We start from the raw sequence: 5043 nt of genomic DNA on the forward strand, positions 1-5043 counted from the left end.
TGCTAACCTGTGCTTTATTGTTCCACTGAGTTGATCACTCACTCCCACGTTCTGGGGCGGTGTTAAACACCCACCAGACTCTGTCTTATTTGTTGATGTTGCAGATGTTGAGGCGACCTCTGAGGTAGAGCGGGAGATGGATGATAATGAGGCTGCTTTCTCTTTTATGCAGTTTTCAGACGGGTTCTAGTGAGCCTTGTTCTGTTGCGAGGGTTGCTGGGATTTCTTTTGGGAAATTAAATGATGTAATCTAATACTTGTAATTTTGATAGTAACACTTACATTACAACCTGGTATGTATATATACTTCAGGGATTTGCACTTGTACACATATATTTCTATAAGTCTTCCGCTTGCTTTCTTCACTTATCCCTGAATTATATTTGCTATTTGGCTTAATCTATTCCATGTTTTATGCACTAATATAAACAACATACATCCATCATTAAATATGTTGCATAAGTGATGTTTTGGAACTCGAGAGCTGAGTTATGCTCGACCCGCGAATTTCAGGGCGTTACAGTTTGTAGACCGAGTAAGGAATCAGATTTACGCTCGCTCCTAAATTAAGAAGTGCATGCTCAATGCAGTAATTCCAAATTACACAAACAATGGTTGGGCTACCAGGATCTTTGAATTTTTGTGGCACATTTTACTTTAGGATGGCACTCACTTTCTCAGTTAAGAAGACTTTCTTTTGAATATTTTACCGTCTTTTGGTCGTACACAAGTTTTTAAGAAATTTGGCATATGAGAGTATTTTTTTTGCGGTATCAAGTAGAGGAATATTGACCTTTACTTGTTTCAACACCTTTAGAATGTCCTGAGAGTTAGAGAGAGGTTTTGGTGCAACCAACCGTTGGGGGAAATGGAGCAACCAACTTCCGTTGAGGTTCCGGTTCTAATTCTTGTGGAGCATGGCTAGATCCATCATCTTTGTCCTCTACCAGTTCCTTAGGCTTTTCAGCCCTAACTGGAATGGTTTTGTCAATGGTCTTTCCACTCCTAAGAGTGGTGATAGATTTAGCTTGCTCCATCTGAGTTGAAGAGCTTAGATCACTTATCTCATATTATGTTTTAAGATTAGGGAGAGGTTGAGCAGGAAGCATCCCCTTTTCTATAACTGTCATACATGAATCCATCTTTTGCATAAATTTTGTAAGTTCTCGTATTGCTTGAATAAGCTCTTGTGAGGAATTTTGAACCGGTTCTTCTTGAGGTTTCCCTTAGTTTAAATTTTGATTGAAGAAACCTTGAGGGGTAGCAGTTTGTCCATTCCTCCAACTGAAGTTTGGATGATTTCTCCAACTAGGATTGTATGTATTGAAGGTATGTCCATTGAAAGGTCTTTGATAATTCTTCACAGCATTGAATTGCTCAATCAACACCTCTTGAAAGGCAGGTATTGTTGGACCTTTTTCAGTTACGTGAATGTTGTAAGCACAAATATTGCAAACAATTTCCTTATCCTTATCCTATTTTTATTCCATGGCCTCGAGTTTCTTAGTGAGATAAGCCATTTTAGCATTGACATCATCGTCCTCCTTCAGGAGATACATTCCACCCCTATCCTTAGATTGAGTCGGCTTAGACATGGTGCTTGGTTTTGGGTATGTGTCCCATGATTGTGCGTTTTCAGCAAGTCTATCCAGGTAGTCCTACACATCATCGATATTTTTAATCATGAATTCCCCATTACACATTGTTTAGTCCAATTGCCGCATGGAAGATGTCAAACTATCATAGAAAAAGAGTGTAATGTGCCACGTTTTAAATCCATGTTGTGGGCATGAACTGATAAGATCCTTGAACCACTTCCAACATTTGAAGAATGTTTCATCCTCCTTTTGGGCGAAGTTCATGATTGACTTTCTAAGGGTGTTCATTTTATGATGTGGAAAAAATTTCTTTATGAACTCCCTTATCATGTCATTCCATGTGCCAATAGATCGAGGACGTAGTGAATGCAACTACGTGTTAGCTTTTTCTTTCAAAGAAAAGGGAAAGAGTTTCAGCCTGACCATGTCATCAGACACGTTAGGAAAGTATAAAGTGGCTATGATCTCATCAAACTCTTTCAGATGTAAATATGGATTTTTTGACTCAAGCCTATGAAATTTAGGAAGGAGTTGGATCACCCATGACTTGATATCCATGTGTCCTGCATTCTCTGGAAAAACTATGCATGAGGGTGTGATCACCCCTGCAGGTTGTAAATAATCTCGTAAAGTAAGATGTGTGAGTGCTTGGTGCACATCATTCTCATCCTAGACTTCCCCAACCCTTGGTGGAGTAGTCCTTCTGGTTGATTGGCCAGTTGATTTGCGGCCATAACCTCAATTAACTCTGGGGATCTTAAGCGGTGTCTAGTCCTGCGATGGATAATCAACCCCTCAATCAATTCTCCTTCAGTCAAGAGACGTCGAGTGTTGTCATGGACTCACTTGGGCATGAAACACTCGCAGCCCTCAATTAAGATTCTAAACCTAAACCTAAAAGAAAGAAAGGAAATAGGAATCTAGGAATAAAGAGAAAAGAGTGGGAAATAAGTTACCAAATAAGAAGTACATAAATTAAGATCCTGCAAAACAAAACAAAATAAGTCAGTTCCTAGAAAGTAAACAGTTTTTAAAAAGGGAAAATTCCTAAAAAATGAAAATAGAAAGTTCCTAAAAATAGAAAATAAAACTCTAATAGAAAAATAGAAAAATTAGAAAGAGATTACCAATTTCGAAAGCCTATATTAAGGTCCTACAAAATAGGAAAGTTATGTTAGTTTCTAGAAATCAAATAGAAAAACCTAAACCTAGAATTAAAAACTAGAAAAACGCTAATCTTAACCTAATTCTAAAACTAGTTAATCTTAGATAAACATAACCGTCAATTCCCCGTCAATGGCACCAAAAACTTGTTCACAACCCTAAGTGCAGGGCTATGATGTAGTAATAATCTTGGTAAGACTGAGGTCGAATCCACAGGGACTGAACCTTGTACGTAATCTGACAATAACCAGAACTAAAACTAGAAGAAGATGTAATATAAATCAGGGAGAATTAAGAGAATAATGGTGAACTAATTAACTAAAACTTGTAAAATTCAAAGGTGAAGAACTAGGGTTTCTAAGGATCCACTTGTAGAGATCAAGGAGATCTATGTTTGATTCAAGAGCACAACTAGAATCAAATTCCTATCTTTATCCAGTTGGAAGATATTACATTAAAATCAACTATGAACTTTCTTTGATCTAGTTTTTAATGGATAAGTGGTATGAAAATTAGAATTGATTCCGTCATAAGGTCATGCCTATGAGACACAACAAACAATAGAATTTAATCAATCCACAACCATTCTAAGAGAGTTGTGAACGTCAGGAAGGATTCCGTCATCCAAGCATGCCCATGAGACGATGGTAAACAACAAGGCTTCCTAATTTCATAATCTCAACAATGTAAAGAACATGCTCAAAGCTATCGCAGATCTATTGTAATTTAAGTCACAATAAACCATTAAAGACTAAAAACATTTGTCACGCCCCAGACTCGGTAACCGGAATCATAAGGAACCCGATGGCCGGTTCTGGCTACAACAGCCTCCGTAATACCCCATTCTCGGCTCCTGAGGTAGGTTCCGATCTTGGGATCCTACAAGGAGGATTTCCATAATAGTATAATTATTTCCAATATGAGCATACCCAAGATCACAGTAAGTATATCTGAGAATAACAAAGGCATACATCATAAAGTCCACTAAGAATTTGAACTTTTACAAGCTTTCATAAGGTCCAAAAGAACATACATAAGATAATAGAAGAATAAGAGAAAAGTCTGTAACACTAGGGTCCTCAATCTCAACTCTAATCCAAGCTCTGTCGTTACGATGCCTGACTAGGATCTCCTGCACGCATCAATCGTGCATAAGCTTATAGAAGCTTAGAGGGTGGTGAAAGTGTGTGACAATGGTGCATATAAGAATAGTAGGAGGTACAGGAAGAGAAACATGCTCAATGACAATATCACTAGCCCTCTCAAGGCTTATCATAAATACGATGCAATGAGTACTGGGCACCATATCAAGGTAATACATGAAGGGCTTATGCAACCGGAGTGAATGCGATGGAAAGTAATGCCAGTGCTCATGACCAATCCACATATCAAGTTCATTTCCAATCATAAGGAAATCACCGGAGTCCATTACACTGGTGGATGACTGCCGCTCTATAGACCCCGCACAGTCAAACGATTGTAAGAGACCTCACTACCTGCCTGTAGACAGCCAATCACCAACAAGGCCTGACAGTAGCAGACCCATTTATTAGCTGATTAGTCTTAACCTAGCAAAGCCTCCTTACATCAGGCGAGTAAGGCCACACCCCTACCCAACTGACTACATGATAGTGGGAGTCGCGGCCTAACGGTATAAGGCCCTTATGCACTCATAGTTTCCACTCAGTCATGGCGTTAGGGCAGATCCTTGGTACGATGGAAGTTTTGAGAATTTCACCCATGGACATCCTATACACCCGGTATGCTCAAGTAATATTTTCGGTGTCCACACATACGACCATCTACGAACATCCCTGTGGAGGCACGACCCTGGTGAAGTAAGGGCGGTATCATCATAAAATGTGATGCCAATGCATGATTCACATATACAAATCAGGCACAAGCTTCAAGCACTCAATGTGCATAAGGGGAGAAACTCCATCCTTTTATGACCACCACACAATGCAATCAATTCACACAGATGATGCATATGGGTCACAATGATGTGTGTTACCTGTAAAATATATTCCTCCTTTCCAAGGAGGGATAAGGTCTAGATACATAGATAGGTACTCTAAGGAGAAGTGAAGTCCTCTAGTGGAGGCTCAATACTTTGGGGTGGCGCACAATCTAAGAGAGTCATAAAGTCTCAATGGAGGAAACAATCTTAACAAGGTCCAAGGTGGGCCTTCAACCACCTATAAGGGCCCTATAAGCCTACCTTCGGGCCACCAAGGAGGACATTCAACCTCAACTGGGTCCCAAAAGGTAACCCGCTATG

General features: G+C 39.5%; 1 non-coding gene across 1 annotated transcript; it reads left to right on the top strand.

Annotated features, from left to right (window-relative positions):
* The first annotated feature begins 1773 nt into the window (after nucleotides 1-1773).
* LOC131224414 (small nucleolar RNA R71) lies at nucleotides 1774-1880 on the top strand. Its single transcript, XR_009160900.1, has one exon. It is a non-coding gene; the product is annotated as a small nucleolar RNA R71 (small nucleolar RNA).
* Nucleotides 1881-5043: the final 3163 nt, after the last annotated feature.

This window comes from Magnolia sinica, chromosome 13 (genome assembly GCF_029962835.1).
Source record: "Magnolia sinica isolate HGM2019 chromosome 13, MsV1, whole genome shotgun sequence".
Classification (NCBI taxonomy): Eukaryota; Viridiplantae; Streptophyta; class Magnoliopsida; order Magnoliales; family Magnoliaceae; genus Magnolia; species Magnolia sinica.